This window comes from Hemiscyllium ocellatum (assembly GCF_020745735.1).
Source record: "Hemiscyllium ocellatum isolate sHemOce1 chromosome 27 unlocalized genomic scaffold, sHemOce1.pat.X.cur. SUPER_27_unloc_17, whole genome shotgun sequence".
Taxonomy (NCBI): domain Eukaryota; kingdom Metazoa; phylum Chordata; class Chondrichthyes; order Orectolobiformes; family Hemiscylliidae; genus Hemiscyllium; species Hemiscyllium ocellatum.
In genome coordinates, this window is record NW_026867484.1 from 1 (window position 1) to 16,357 (window position 16,357).

The 16,357-nt window shown below is 45.7% G+C and overlaps 2 non-coding genes across 2 annotated transcripts; one reads left to right on the plus strand and one right to left on the minus strand.

The window, feature by feature from the left end:
- Positions 1 to 8,798: 8,798 nt before the first annotated feature.
- trnap-cgg (transfer RNA proline (anticodon CGG)) lies at positions 8,799 to 8,887 on the minus strand. Its single transcript is given in 2 exon segments — positions 8,799 to 8,833; positions 8,852 to 8,887. It is a non-coding gene; the product is annotated as a tRNA-Pro (tRNA).
- A 4,211-nt stretch (positions 8,888 to 13,098) lies between these two features.
- On the plus strand, positions 13,099 to 13,170 carry trnaw-cca (transfer RNA tryptophan (anticodon CCA)). Its single transcript has one exon. It is a non-coding gene; the product is annotated as a tRNA-Trp (tRNA).
- Positions 13,171 to 16,357: the final 3,187 nt, after the last annotated feature.

Below are 16,357 nucleotides of genomic sequence, written 5' to 3' on the forward strand. Positions count from 1 at the left end.
AGGTGTTTTTGAAACTCTTCCCTGCTTGCAATTCTGGGAGCAATGTACAATGTATTTCGTACTGAGCAAGTCTCAGCTGCTTCAGGAGTAGCTGCACCCATGGCTGGTGGCTCGTTAGTCTGGATATGATTTAGCTTTGGGTCTTCTCGCGAATGCAGACGTGTGAGAGTTCCCGGATTCCAATCCCAGGCGAACCATCATTTCTTAAATTGACCAGAGCAAAAATACCCGATCAATTTTCTCAAAAAGAGCCGCTTTGTTAAATAAGATCGGACTGCCTGAATTAGGGACGGCGCGGAGCTGCCATTGCGGTGAAGACGGCGAAGGGAAACACTTGCTCAAAGTGAAAACAAGTAATCCAGGTTTTTCGCCCACGCAATCCGAGTCTGAATGAATCTTCCACCTGTATTACGCTCAATTCTGAGGGTGATACTTCAGGAAGCGGGGAGTGAAGTGATTGCAGACAGCACTGAACAGGTTGAAGTGAATGGTGCCGTCCTGAGGAATGTCAGCAACGAAGGAGATTGGAAAGTTTGGGGCAGCTCTCTTTGGAGAACAGAGGGCTGAAAGCTGGCCTGATTGAAGTTTTCCACGTCATGAGGGTTTTAGACAGAGGAAATAATGCAGTGAAAATGCTCCCAGGCCTGAAAAGATCGATAACAATTTGCAGAGATTTAAAGTCATCAGGAAAATAAGCAAAAGTGACATTAGGAAGACCGTTTTCGCACAGGGAGGGGCCAGTAAGTCGCTGTCTGACAGTGACAAAGAGGCAGATTCAATGGACACAAAAGGAATTCGGTGGGCATGTTCAATGTAACAATGTGCAGATTTACAGGGAGAAGGCGACAGAATGAGACACGTATTTACATATTGTGTTGAACCAGCAGAGCTAAGTTGGGCTGCATGGCCTCAGTCTGCGCTGTCACACACATTTGCGATTCTGAGTGAAATCGGAGTTAGACCAAGAGAACGTGGAAAATTTGACAACGGATATATTCTGCCCAACAGGATACTCCATCACAGAAATGAAGATGTTTTGACATCATCCTCGAAGGTACATGACACAATGCAGATTCAAAACCGAGTATTCATTTGAATCACTGAGTAATTTGTTTACAGTTATTCAGTTGAGGTGAGTGGAGTTGCGCATTGGGAGCCATTCCAGTTGATCTGTCGAAGCCGTTTTCTCCTGTGTGATAGTCCCACCAGCACTCCAATTTGCTGTGCTTCCAGTCAGTAGATGCAGATTACTGTCCCATACTGATACACGGGCCACGATGACCCAACTGTGGTGACAAGCCTGTGAAGGTCTGAGTGCTCTTCCCCTGTTCTCTGTCGGCCTGCTATGATCGAGTCATCAAACCTCTCTTCTCCGAGAGTAGGAATAAACTGGTGAAGGTGAAACACATCAGTTTCGGTGTGTTCCATGCGCAGGAGGCCTGCTGTAATTCCCCACGCTGTTTCACACAGCAGCATCCTCTCGGTGAATTACACTTGGCAAAAAAAAAACCTATTAAACCAAATCAGTGTCCGCCACTGGATTTTACTGACACCGTTTATAAAATTCAGGCTCACCGTTAATGTGGAGAGGGGGCGTCAGACTCTGTAGTTTCCGCTCCTTCTGTTGAATAAAGATAATTTAAACAGTGTCCAGTGAGAGGAAAGGATTTGTTGGTGGTGGTAAACATTTCTATCTGAACTCGCTGTCACTCTGCGATGACAGAATGAGCTGGACCTCCTGATAGATTGAAACACACAACTGGTAATCTCTAGATTATGTTGTAAAAATATCGGTATAATGTTATTCACACCGCGCTGTCACCAACTGAACGAAGCGGCTGTGTGTTTAAATCGCGGGATGAACAGCTCGTGTTTTCATTCTCACATTGGGGGAGCTGAGCATTTACCCAAACACTGGGCACACCAACTCCCTGACACAGCGTTCACAAGTCATAACTGTCAGCAAAGCTTCATGTATGATCGAAAGTTTCCGCAACGAAGTTTGGCTCAACAGATATCGGCAGTGAACGTAATCCTTCCTGATTTGAAATGTAGGAAGCAGACTTTTAGGAGCCGGACGCGATTTGAACACGCAATCTACTGACCTACAGTCAGACGCGCTACAGTTGCGCCACAAGCTGACAGGGCATTAGTCTCGTCTTTTCATGCTTAAGGGAATTGATCGCACTACAAGGATTTTACGTTATGAGTAACAACGGAGATCAACAGTTCATGTCTGTTCTGTTTCTTCCCCCCTCTCTTTCTGCAGAGGGTGGATCAGACTCTCCCCGGTGTCTCCACAATGAATGTCCCAGGCATTATTAAGGAAAAGTAAAAGTGATAGACGACAATTGTAATTCTAGGCGGGGCAGGCTGAATTATGAATTCACTAATAGCCTCCCCTAAGCGATGCCGCAGTCCCCGCTCTCGCCTGTCTCTGTGGCGCAAGTGATCAGCGCGTTTGGCTGTTAATCAAAAGGTTGGTGTCTCGAACCCCCCAGGGGCGCTTAGTACGCTGCTCTTCGCGGCTGTGTGCACTTTAATGGGCTCAGACGAATGTTATCCAAACGGAAACCTCCTCCACAAAGGGGTTTTTGAATTGTATTATTGTCTAACGAAAGGGACTGCGGATGCTGAGAACCCGAGACAAAAACAAGAGAAACTCGGCAGGTTTGACAGCACCTGTTGGAGAAAACGGAATTCTGAAATGCTGAGTCTGATTCTCGTTCCATAGATGTTGCCTGACCTTCTCCGTTCCCCTGAAATTTCTAGATTTGTTTTTAACTACTGAAAGTTCATTTCATCTTTTGCGATGAAACACCTCGACTCGCAGTGTGCAGATATTTAACCCTTTCCAATCACTGAAGTGAATGGATTCAAACAAACTCTGCGATGATTCACTGTTTCTCAGCTCCGCTTTCAGACAGATCTGGGAAGTGAAGCTGTCAGTGTAGTTCTGTATTCGTGGGCCGAGTGGTTAATGCGATGGACTTGAAACCCATTGCGGTTTCCCCACGCAGGTGTGACCCTGCCGACTACAAAATGAGAAATGTCGTCGAAAAGAAAGGGAGCTTGCTCCCGGCTTCTTCTTTAAGATTCAAGTCAGTGGAGGGGGAAAAATATTTCACTCACATTGGGACTGGTGGGAATCTGCAACCCACTGCCTGTTCGGGTGGAACAAGCAGATACCCGCAGAGCTTCTTTTGAGGCTATGAGCCAAGTGTCTGCAAATGAGACTTGAACAGTGAGGGACATGAAATCGTGATCGAAATGAAGCACCTGAGGACAAGGGTGTTTCCTTTGCCAGTGAAAGATACTGCTTCACAAAGTTGTTCTGTGGAAGGGAAGCAGTGACGGTGATTATCTTTGATTGTTGACCTTGTGAATGTTCCCATTGCTGCGCATGTCCGTGTTAACGTCAGAACTCTGCAGCATGGTGGCGTTAAATACGCACAGGGCCGGGCGCAATGGATGACGCATCTGTCTCCACCTACCTGTTTGAAATGCAGCTCACAGCTTCTTCACACACCCCAATTAATCTTTCTCATTGTCCTGAAGCCGGCATACGGTTTGAATTCCCGATCTGCGGGAATGAGAATCTTTTCACTGTCTCGCGTCAATAAATGTCACTCGGACATCGAAGTCACGTCACAGCGGAAGCTGAGATAGCCTCACACGCTGCTCACGGGCACATTTTACTTTCGGTAAAAAATGAGGTCTGCAGATGCTGGAGATCACAGCTGAAAATGTGTTGCTGGTTAAAGCACAGCAGGTTAGGCTGCATCCAAGGAAAAAATTCGACGTTTCGGGCATATGCCCTTCATCAGGAAAGGGCACCTGCTGTGCTTTAACCAGCAACACACTTTCAGCACATTTTACTTTCCCCAACTCACCGCCCCAACCACTGCGGCTCCTGGGAGTGGAAAGGAAACTCACCAAAACCCAGTCTTAGTTTTGTGAATCTTCAGAAAATAAGCAAACCTTCATCCCTTCGGATTTTCTATCCTGGGCTGACAGGGATGGGTTTTGTCACTCTTTTGTCGGATATTGCAAGTGGTTGTTTTGCAGAAAAGCACCACAATGCAATCTGATTAATCAGGACTGGATATTTTCGGTCTTTGAATGTAAGTGTTGTGCTCCAGAACTTTGTTGTTCACAGTTTATAATACTTTTTCTCCCCAGTCCCTGTATCACTTGTCGAAAATGCTTAATTTACGTCTTGTAATCCTTTCACTGTCTGCTAATGAGGATAGCATTTCCGTCTTTTACCTAAGTTATGTTGACCTTGCATACCTCAAGCCTCAAGCTAATTTCACGAGAAACCTTCTCCAGTTCAAAAGTTAATAATGGCTCTGTTTCTCGTCACGTATCCAATTTCAGATCGATATTGTTAATGTTCCTTTTATTCCTTCAGATCTAGGTTTCGCTCACAGGGTAAGAACAGACCTGTCACCAAATACATTTACCAATGTACCTTCATCCTTTCGATTGTAGTAGCATCATGAACACTTCCCATCAAGAGACTTTCATCACAATTTTCTGTGAACAGTTCTACATTAGCTTTGCTGAATGAACCCCAAATTTCTTGAAGTGGCTCCTTATTTTCGGCCCTGATTATTCATCTCTCTACGCACGGAAATGGATCCTTCCCCCCGCTCTGTCCCTCATCAATGTGTGTAATTCAATTCGATCTCCCATCAGCCTCTTCTGTCCTGATCAAATCCAGGGGAACAGGAAACATTGGGCTATGGCGCGGACAGGACAAGTCCAGTACTCACCTTTCCTGTTAGAGCAATTCCATGAGAAATTTTAGACCACAACTTTGGACGTGTAGTTGTGGCTGAACACTTAAAGAGCTGGAGTAGAGATCCTTTGGGGTTCCCCCATCCCCGCCTCCCCCCGCCCATGGTGGTAACCTGCTGACTATGCTTTCTTCGCTGGCGATTTTAAATGACTTCCTGTTGGTTGCATTATCGCTCAAACTTCACAAAACCCGTCTCAATAAAGTCCCGTTTTCTCATGTCTGGGAATTGATTGCCATGCAGGAAACTCGAGTTCTCAACAAACAAGGTACCAGACTCAAAACGTCAGCTCTGTTTACCTTTCCACGGATGCTGCTCGACCTGTTGGCTTTCTGCAGTATTCTCTGTGTTTATTAGACACAAGTGCTGCTTTTCATTCAAGAACTTCAATTCCTGTCCTCTGGTAACTGACTCTGGTCAGTGGCAATTGGTTCTTGATCATTAATCTGCCCATTCCCACCGCTTCTTCTCCCATCATTACCAACAGCCCCAGGAAATCTCCAGTTAACTTTCTTTGCTCCAAAGCGAACATACCCAACCTTGGGAATGTCTCCCCAGAATAGAAATTTCTCATCCCTGGACAAGAAGCACGGCGTACACTTGGGAGAGATTTTGGCAACATATTGTCAGTTTCCCCACGCAGGATTTTTTGCAGAAAAGCACCACAATGCAATTTGATTAATCAGGACCTGGATGTTTTTGGTGTTTGAATGTAAGTGTTGTACTCCAGAACTTTGTTGTTCACAGTTTATAATACTTTTCTTCCCAGTCCCCTGTATCACTTGTCGAAAATGCTTGTAATACTTTCCTGGCTGTTAACCGAAGGTTGGTGGTTCGAACCCATCCAGGAGCGCTTTATTTGCTGCTCTTCCTCGGCTTTGACAATGTGTGCTTTCAATGGGGTCAGGAAAATGTTCCCCGAACATCTACATTCTGCCTGCAAAAAAGACCCTGAGCTTCCAGTTGCCTGCCAATTCCACACCCCACCCTGTTCCCTGACCAACATCTCTGTCTCAGGTTTGCTGTATTGTCCCAGCGAAGCTCAGCACCAGCAGAACGAAGAGCACCGAATATTCTACTTGGGGACCATACATCCCTCCGGTCCCAATATCGAATTCAATAATTCTAGGGCCTGAAGTCCATTGTATCCTCGTCTCTACCACACACACCAAGCCTTGTTATCACATAGTCTGTCATTACACACTACCTATTCTTAGCCACGAACAGTCTCTATTAACAGTTATTCACCCTCCCACGAGGATCGTTATCAACTCCCTTTCCTGTCCAACAGTTCTTCCCTCGCTTTGGGCTCTGTCCTGATCTATCATTTACTGCATCCGCCTTCCTCCCACAATATCTCCTGCATATAAACCAACGTTTTCCCAATCACCATCAGTTCTATGGAAGGGTCACCGGCAACTACTGTTTGTTTTTTTGTTTCTGATATACAGCGTCCGCAGTTCTTTCAGCTTTTTATTGAGGTAGAGTTGGAAATTGTTTTGAGAAACAGAAGGAGAGGTGGAGAGACACAACAGACATGAACTGTTGATCTCGTTGTTACTCATAACGTAAAATCATTGTAGTGCGGTCACTTCCCTTAAGCATGAATAGAGGCTCCAGTCTCCCCGTGAGCTTGTGCGCAACGGCAGCGCGTCTGATTCCAGATCAGAAGGTTGCGTGTTCAAATCACGTCAAGCTCATGGAAATCAGTTCCTTATATTTCCAATCAAGAAAGGATTGCGTTCACTCCGGCTATCTGTTAAGCCCAGTCTTCTTTCCGGGAACTTTCAATAATACGTGAAGCTTTGCTGTCAGTTTGATTTGTAAGCACTGTGCCAGGGAGGTGGTGTGCCCAGTGTTTGGGTAAATGCTCAGCTCCCCCAGTTCATCGCTGGATTTAAACACAGCCGTCTATCTCTGGGCAGCCACTTCTTTCAGTTGGTGACAGTGCGGTGTGAATAACATAATACCGATAAGTTTATTACATAATCCAGAGACACCTAGCTTTGTGTTTCAATCTATCAGGAGAATGACAGCAGTTCAGATAGAAATGTTTCCCACCAACAACAAATTATTTCCTCTCACTGGACACAGTTAAAATTATCGAGGAGAAAGTGAGGTCCGCAGATGCTGGCGATCAGAGCTGAAAATGTGTTGCTGGAAAAACGCAGCAGCTCAGGCAGCATCCAAGGAACAGGAAATTCGACGTTTCGGGCATAAGCCTATCATCAGGAATTCGGGTCTACGGGCTATCCGTTCTTCTTAAATGCGCTGTACAGTTGTTTATTGATCTTCGCCGTTGCTGGGCGCTGCAGTGTGAAATAGCTCGTTGAAATAGCATCCTGATGCAGATTTGTTTGTATGTGTTGGGATGATTGCTTCTGCAGCTTAAGTACTTGGTTTGCGTGTGTCGTTTCCTGGAGACGCTGTTTTCAATTTACCATTGACTGTTCGCTCTACTGTGACATCTAGAACAACAACACTTTTTGTTGTTCTCTTTTGTGAATTTTATGCCAGTAAGAAGATTGTTGATGGTGTTGTAGGTTTCCTCTAGTTGTTCCATTATCTCTGCATTATTGCTTCTGTTAGGAATCCTGATATTGGTGGTTTCATGGGTGCTCCGTTGATTTGTTTGTTAGTCTTGTTACTGAATAGGAAGTGGGAGGTAAGGCACAGCTCCATGAACTTGACAGTGTTATCTTTGCTGATGACGTTGGTGCTGTTTGGTGTTTGTGTCTTTGGTTCTTCAAGTAGTGTCTTCAGTTTTTTTTGGTCACGTTGATGTTAATGGATGTGAACAGGGCTGTATGTCAAAGGACAGTATTATTCCATCCTCTTTTATCTTGTTGTCTTTGGTGTTCAGGAATTCTTGGATGGAGTAACTGGAGTGGCGTGAGTCTTCGACTTGGTGTTTTAGTCTTCAGTGGAGGTCTTTGACTAGTCTGTATATTGGTGTTCCAAGTGGTGAGACTGTGGCCTGAGGGGGGCTCCTGGTTTGAAGAGGAGGAGAACAGCAACAAAGTGCCATTCCTAGATGTCACAGTAGAGCGAACAGTCAATGGGGAACTTCAAACTAGCGTCGACAGAAAAACAACACACGTAAACCAAATACTTAACCGCAGAAGCAATCATCCCAACACCCACAAACGAGTGAACAATCCTCACTCTCTCCGCGGAGCAGGTAAGGGCTGTTTGGCACTGTCTGTTTGTAGACGCGGTTACGTTTGTTTCACGGTTTAAATTTAATTTTTTTTCAAAAAAAGTGCGGAGCGGACCCGGAAGCTGGTGTAGCGCAAACTTACCTGGGTAGTTTTTTTTCCAATAAAGGCGCGCAGGAGAGAATGTATGGAGGTAAACTTCATTCCAGTGACAATAACATGGAACAAACTGCCTACAAAGATGCTGGAAATGGAGCTGAATCAAGGATATGAAAATGAAATGTTAAGGCTGCTTGAGAAAAGAAAGGCAGAAAAATTGCTGAATGACTTCCTGCTGGCCTACTAAATAAAAAAAATGACAAAAAAGGACGTAACTGCATTACTACATTAGTAGGTGAATAATAATTACAAAGAAACTTTTACAACAGCCAACAATATCAGATATACATCATATAGAACAAAGAACAAAGAAGTTTTACAGCCCAGGAACAGGCCCTTCAAGCCTGAGCCGATCCAAATGTACTGTCTAAACCTGTTGTTCAATTCCTAAGTATTTGTATCCCTCTACTCCCACCCATTCATGCATTTATCCAGACGCATCTTAAATAAATCTACCGTGCCTGCCTCTACCACCTCTGCTGGCAATGCGTTCCAAACGCCCAGCACCCTCTGTGTGAAGTAAAACTTGTTTTCGCTTTGAATAAGTGTTGCCCTTGTCGCGTTCATTGTAATGGTAGCTCTGCTCCATCCCTGACTCAGGAAGTCGGATCTCGTTGAACGAAGCTGCTTTTTGAGAGAATTGATTGGCCGTTTTCGCACGAGATAATGTAAGAAGCAAGGGCTCGTCCGGGATTTGAACCCGGATCTCTCGCACATCCACGCAGCAGGAGGCCCGAAGCGAGAATCATACCCCTAGACCAACGAGCCACATACCCCAGCGGCCCTGCCATTTTTTTAGCACGTGCCAATCCCTTAAATGCTGCTCAGATCCATGATAATCTATCCTTTTAGTTGTGAACATGAGTAAAGAAGCAATCCTTTTCGAGAGTGCAAACTGTACACGTGCCAAACTAAGTGAATACACAAGGAAAATAGCTTTAAGAGAGATAGAAAGTATTTGAGCACCTTTGGAGTGTCTGCCCCCTCCCTGGATTCACTCCAGTTGCTACAAGTGAACATTGTTTCACCCACCCGGACCTCCCCTCCCCCCTCGCTGCTGGAGGATGGTATATGGAAAGCGGGAGACATTGCTTTGCTCCCAGATATTGCCCAGAGGGAGGACGTTTCACTCTGAAACTGACGGGGCTGCATCCGCATTGTGACGTCAACAATGGAGGCGGGCCGGACAGCTGCCCTGCAGTTGAGGCACGTGTGGAGGGGAGGAGACTTTGCAAATCCCACTCTCCTCCAAGTCAATGCGATTTGAGTTCAAGCAAAGCAAGGGATTTAAATTTATTTTAGAAAACCTCATTTGTGCCGTGGGAAAACTCCTGCCGCGGGAAATGCAGTGTTACAGATTCATAGTAACAGAAGCAGGAGGAGACCATTTGGTCAAGCCTGCTTCGTCATTCATTAAGATCACAGCTCCACCAACCTGCATTATCCCGACTATCTTTAATTCCCCTACCACGCAAATACCCATCCAACTGTGTCTTCAATATACTTCATGAAGCTGTCTCAACTGCTCTCTGGGCAGATAATCCCATGGAGTCTCACAGAGTGACACAGATGTACAGCACGGAAACAGACCCTTTAGTCCAACTCGTCCATGCAGCCCAGATATCCTAACCTAATCCAGTCCCATTTGCCAGCACTTGGCCCAAATCCCCATAAAACCTTCCTATTCATCTACACAACCAGACGCATTTTAAATGCTGTAATTATACCAGCCTCCATCACTTTCTCCAGCAGCTCATGCTGTACATGCATCACCTCTGCGTGAAAAGGTTGCCCCTGATGTCCCTTCTATATCTTTCCCCTCCCCTCCCTAAACCTATGCCCTCTAGTCCTGGACTCCCCCATCCCAGGTAAAAGAACTTGTCTATTTGCCCTATCCATATCCCTCATGGTTTTATAAACCTCTATACGGTCACCCCTTAGCCTCTGACGCTCCAGAGAAAACAGTCTATTCAACCTCGCCCTACAGCTCAACCCTCCAACACTGGCAACATCCTTGTAAATCTTTTCTGCACCTTTTCTAGTTTCGCAACATCTTTCCAATAGGAAGCAGACCAAAATTACATGCAATATTCCAAACGTGGCCTGACCAATGTTCTGTACAGTGGCAACATGAGCTCCCAACATCTATCCTCGATGCTCTGACCAACAAAGGAAAGCACACCAAAAGCCTTCTTTACTATCCAATCTACCTGCGTTTCTACGTTTAAGGAACTATCAACCTGAACTCCAAGGTCTCTTTGTTCAGCAACACTTCCAAGGAACGTACCATTAAGTGTAAAAGTCCTGCTCTGATTTGTTTTTCCAAAATGCAGCACCTCATATTTATCTATATTAACCTCCAAAAGCCACTTCTCAGCCCATTGGCCCATGATCAAGGTCCCGTTGCAATCTGAGGTAACCTTCTTTGCTGTCCACTCCACCTCCAATTTTGGTGTCATCTATAAACGTACTAACTATCCCTCCTCCGTTTACATACAAATCATTTATATAAATGACAAAAAGTAGGGGACCCAGCATCAATCCTTCTGACACACCATTGGTCAAAGGCCTTCAGTCTGAAAAGCAACCCTCCATCACCACCCTCTGACTTCTGCCTTCGAGCCAGTTTTGTATCCAAATGGCTAGTTGTCCCTGCATTCCATGAATTCCTGAAGAAGGGCTCATGCCTGAAACATCGATTCTCCTGCTCCTTGGATCCTGCCTGACCTGCTGCGCTTTTCCAGCAACACATTTTCAGCTTCCATGAGATTAAACCTTGCTCACCAGTCTCCCATGAGGACCCTTGATGAACGCCTTCCTGAAGTCCATATAGATCACGTCTATTGCTCTGCCCTTATCAGTCCACTTTGTTACTTCAAAAAACTCAATCATGTTAGTGAGACATGATTTCCCGAGCTTAAAGCCATGCTGACTATGCCTAGTCAATTCTTGCCTTTCCAAATACATGTAAATCCTATCTCTCAGGATTCTCTCCAACAACTTGCCCATCACGGATGTCAGGCTCACCGGTCTACAGTTCCCTGGCTTTTCCTTGCCACCTTTCTTAAATACTGGCACCACAGTAGCCACTCTCTAGCCTTCGGACACCTCACCTGTGACTATGGATGATACAAATATCTCAGTGAGAGGCCCAGCAATCACTTCCCTAGTTTCCCACAGAGTTCTAGGGTACTCCTGATCAGGTCCTTGGGATTTATCCACTTTTATGCATTTCATGATATCCAGCAATTTCTCATCTGTAATATGGACATGTTTTCAACATGTCAGCATCTACTTTCTCACATTCTATATCTTCCATGCCCTTCTCCACAGTAAACACTGATGCACAATATCCGTTCAGTATTCCCCCCCCCCCCCACCCATCTACTGCAGCTCCACACAAAGGCCGCCTTCCTGATCTTTCAGGTGCCCTATTATCTCCCTTTTATCCTTTTGTCCTTAATGTATTTATAAAAACCCTTTGGATTATCCTTAACTCTATTTGCCAAAGCTATCTCATGCCCCCTTTTTGCCCTCATGATTTCCCTCTCAAGTATGCTTGTACTGCCTTCATACTCTCAGGATTCACTCGATCTCTCTGTCTATACCTGACATATGCTTCCTTGTTTTTCTTAACCAAAATCTCATTTTTTTTCTAGTCATCCAGCATTCCCTACATTTTCCAGCCTTTCCTTTCACCCTAACTGAAGTATACTTGTCTGGACTCTTGTTATCTCATATCTGAAGGCTTCCCATTTTCCAGCAACCTGCGAACATCTGCCCCCAATCAGTTTTTGTAAGATCTTGCTTAATACCTGAATCTTCCTCCAATTTAGAACTTCAACTTTTAGATCTGATATATTATTTTCAATCACGATTCTAATGTTAATAGAATTGGGGTTGCTGGCCTTAGGTTTTGCACCCTCTCCAGTAGGCACATCCACATTGTGAATTAGAAAATTTCCTTGTACACACTTAACATATTCCTCTTTTTGGCAGATAGGTAAATGGGCAGGAGTTATGCCTTGGGTCCACACTTCATTCATTCCCATCAACCCTACCCCCATTCTTACCCCAATAGTCCAACGCCACTTTCCTCTGCAACTGCCGAATGTGTGACGCCAGCCCATTTACCTGTTCCCTCCTCACTAGCCAAGCGCCCAAACTTACCTTCCAGGTGAAGTGGTACTTTACCTGCACTTCCCACAACCAGTCTACTGCATTTGCTGCTCACAATGTGGTCTCATCTATATTGGGGAACCGAAGCATAAACTGGGTGACTGCTGCACAGAACATCTCCGCTCTGCCCACAAAAAAGACCCTGAACTTCCAGTTGCCTGCCAATTCCACACCCCACCCTGTTCCCTGGCCAATATCTCTGTCTCAGGTTTGCTGTATTGTTCCAGTGAAACTCAGCACCAGCAGAACGAAGAGCACCGGATATTCCACTTGGGGACCATACATCCCTCCGGTCCCAGTATCGAATTCAATAATTCTAGGGCCTGAACTCCATGGTATCCTCATCCCTCCCATACACACCAAGCCTTGTTATCACATCGTCTGTCATTCCACACTACTTAGCCACGAACAGTCTCCATTAACAGTTATTCACCCTCCCACGCAGATCGTTATCAACTCCTTTATCTGTCCAACAGTTCTTCCTTCGCTCTGGGCTCTGTCCTGATCTCCGCCTTCCTCTCACCATATCTCCTGCATATAAACCGACATTTTCCCAATCACCATCAGTTCTGTGGAAGGGTCACCGGCAACTCCTGTTTTTTTTTGTTTCTGATATACAGCATCCGCAATTCTTTCAGATTTTTATTGAGAGAGAGTTGGAAATTGTTTCGGGAGACAGAAAGAGAGGGGGGAGGAACAGAACAGACATGAACTGTTGATCTCCGTTGCTACTCAAAACGTAAAATCATTGAAGTGCGATCATTTCCTTTAATCATGAATAGAGACCTCCGGCCATCCGTGAGCTTGTGGCGCAACGGTAGCGCGTCTGACTCCAGATCAGAAGGTTGCGTGTTCAAATCACGTCAGGCTCACTGAAGTCGACCATTTATGTTTCAAACCAAGGAAGGAGTATGTTTCCTCCGTTTTTCTGTTGAGCCAAATCTTCTTTCCGGAAACTTTCGATCACAGTGAAGCTTTGCTGTCAGTTTGATTTGTGAACACTGAATCAGGGAGGTGGTGTGCCCAGTGTTTGGGTAAATGCTCAGCTCCCCCCAATGTGAGACGTAAAACACAAACTGTTCATCACGCGGTTCAAACACACAGCCGTTTCGTTCAGTTGGTGACAGCGCGGTGTGAAAAACATTATACCGATATTTTTACAACATAATCTAGAGATTATCAGCTTTGTGTTTCAATCTATCAGGAGGTCCCAGCTCCTTCTGTCATAGCAGAGTGACAAACGAGTTCAGATAGAAATGTTTCCCACCAACAGCAAATCCTTTCCTCTCACTGGACACAGTTAAAATGATCTTTGTTCAACAGAAGGAGCGGAAACTACAGTCTGACAGCCCCTCTCCACATTAACGGTGAGCCTGAATTTTATAAACGGTGTCAGTAAAATCCAGTGGCCGACACTGATTTGGTTCAATCGTTTTTATTTGCCAAGCGTAATTCACCGAGAGGGTGCTGCTGTGTGAGACAGCGTGGGGAATTACAGCAGGGCCTCCTGCGCATGGGACACACCGCAACTGATGTGTTTCACCTTCACCAGTTTATTCCCATCTCAGAGAAGAGAGGTTTGATGATTCGGATCATAGGAGGCCGACAGTGAACAGGAGAAGAGCACTCAGACCTTCACAAGCTTGTCACCACAGCTGGGTCATCGTGGCCCGTGTATCAGTATGGGACAGTAATCTGCATCTACTGACTTGAAGCACAGCAAATTGGAGTGCTGGTGGGACTATCACACAGGAGAAAACGGCTTCGACAGATCAACTGGAGTGGCTCCCAATGCGCAACTCCGCTCACCTCAACTGAATAACTGTAAACAAATTACTCAGTGATTCAAAGGAATACTCGGTTTTGAATCTGCATTGTGTCATGTACCTTCGAAAATGATGACAAAACACCTTCATTGCTGTGATGGAATATCCTGTTGGGCAGAATATACCCGTTGTCAAATTTCCTACGTTCTATTGGTCTAACTCCGATTTCACTCAGAATCACAAAATGTGTGACAGCGCAGTCTGAGGCCATGCAGCCCACCTTCCCATTGCTGGTTCAACACAATATGTAAATAAGTGTCCCACTCTGTCGCCTTCTCCCTGTAAATCTGCACATTGTTACATTGACCATGCCCACCGAATTCCCTTTTGTGTCCATTGAATCTGCCTCTTTGTCACTGTCAGACAGCGACTTACTGACCCCACTCCCTGTGCGAAAACGGTCTTCCTAATGTCACTTTTGCTTATTTTCCTGATGACTTTAAATCTCTGCCAAATTGTTATCGATCTTTTCAGGCCTGGGAGCATTTTCACTGCATTATTTCCTCTGTCTAAAACCCTCATGATGTGGAAAACTTCAATCAGGCCAGCTTTCAGCCTTCTGTTCTCCAAAGGCAACTGCCCTAACTTTCCAATCTCCCTTCATGACTGACATTCCTCGTACACGGTACCATTCACTTCAACCTGTTCAGCGCCGTCTGCAATCACTTCACTTCCCCGCTTCCTGAAGTATCACCCTCAGAATTGAGCGTAATACAGGTGGAGGATTCATTCAGACTCAGATTGCGCTGGCGAGAAATCTGCAAGACTTGTTCTCACTTTGAGCAAGTGTTTCCCTTCGCCGTGTTCACTGCAATGGTACCTCTGTCCCATCCCTAATTCAGGCAGTCCGATCTGATTTAACAAAGCGGCTTTTTGAGAAAACTGATCCGGCATCTTTGCTCAGGTCAATTTAAGAAATGAGGGTTCGCCTGGGATTGGAACCCGGCACCTCCCACCCGTCTGTATAAGCTGGAAAACCCAAAGCTAGCAACATACCCCAAGACCAACGAGCCAAGAACCATGCGCACGCTCAGCTCCTGAAGCAACTGGGAGTTGCTCAGTCCGAAATACATTGTACATTGTTCCCAGAATTACAAGCAGCAGAGAGTTTCAAGAACATCTGCTTCTCATTCTGCCTCCCTGCTCCCAGGACGCTGCTGTTTGTTCCGTCCCCAGGAACCGGGCTGTCTCCACTGGTGGATAATTGAACCATTTCGTTTCTACTTGCAATTCTCCCGCCGACAGAGGCGGTTCAGCCCATCGAGTCCACCGCGACTGTCTGCCACTTGTCTCTTTCTGAGGTGATTCACAATCAGTGATATCTGTCCTAATAGTAAGGGACTGTGTCTGAATGGTGATACAGTTTCTGACATGCTGATCGTCTTGTCATTCACGTCCGGCCCGGCGTGGCGAATTACTGCAGGGAATGGGCGAAACTGCAAGGCATGTGTTTCAACTTTATCAGCTCATTGGCATCTCAGAGAAGTGGTTTTGCGAATCAGACCTCCAAAAGCATGTTACTTGAAGCGTGTGAGGTTCGCGAGTGTATCGGTATGATACAGGGCATTCAGACACTCAGGAAGTAGGTGCAAAGGCCAGATACAGAACAGAGCACAGCACCATTACAAAAGGAAGCTGCTCAAGGAGACATCGAACAACAGCAGAGGATGGTTTCAATCGATCGACCTCTGCGTTATGGGCCCAGCCCGCTCCCGTTTTCCCCAGGTCCCTTCAGCTTTTCATCTGGCACGCGGCATGCACGTTCCAGACTGATGTCAATGACCTCCACTGCTGTCGTGTAATATGCTGGTGCGCAGACGTATGGAGGCTGTGTAAATAAAAACTTTTTTCTAACTTCCCACATTGTGTTGGTCGAACTGTGATTCCACACTGAATCACAGCATGTGTCACAGCGCAGACGGAGGCCATGCGGCCCACCTTCGCTCTGCTGGTTCGACACAGTAAGTAAACGTGTGTCTCTATTCGTATCATTCGCTTGCCTTCCCCGTGTATTTCTGCACATTGTTACTTTAAACATGACCAGCGAATTACCTTATGCGTCTATTGAATCTGCCTCTTTGTCAATGTCAGGAGATTTGCTGATCCTAACCTCACCTTCCTAGTCTCTCTTTTAGTTCTTTTCCTGATGACTTTAAAACTCTGCCTATCCTTTCAGGCGTGGGAGCATTTTAACTGCATTACTTTCCCTGTCTGGACCCCGCATGACTTGGAA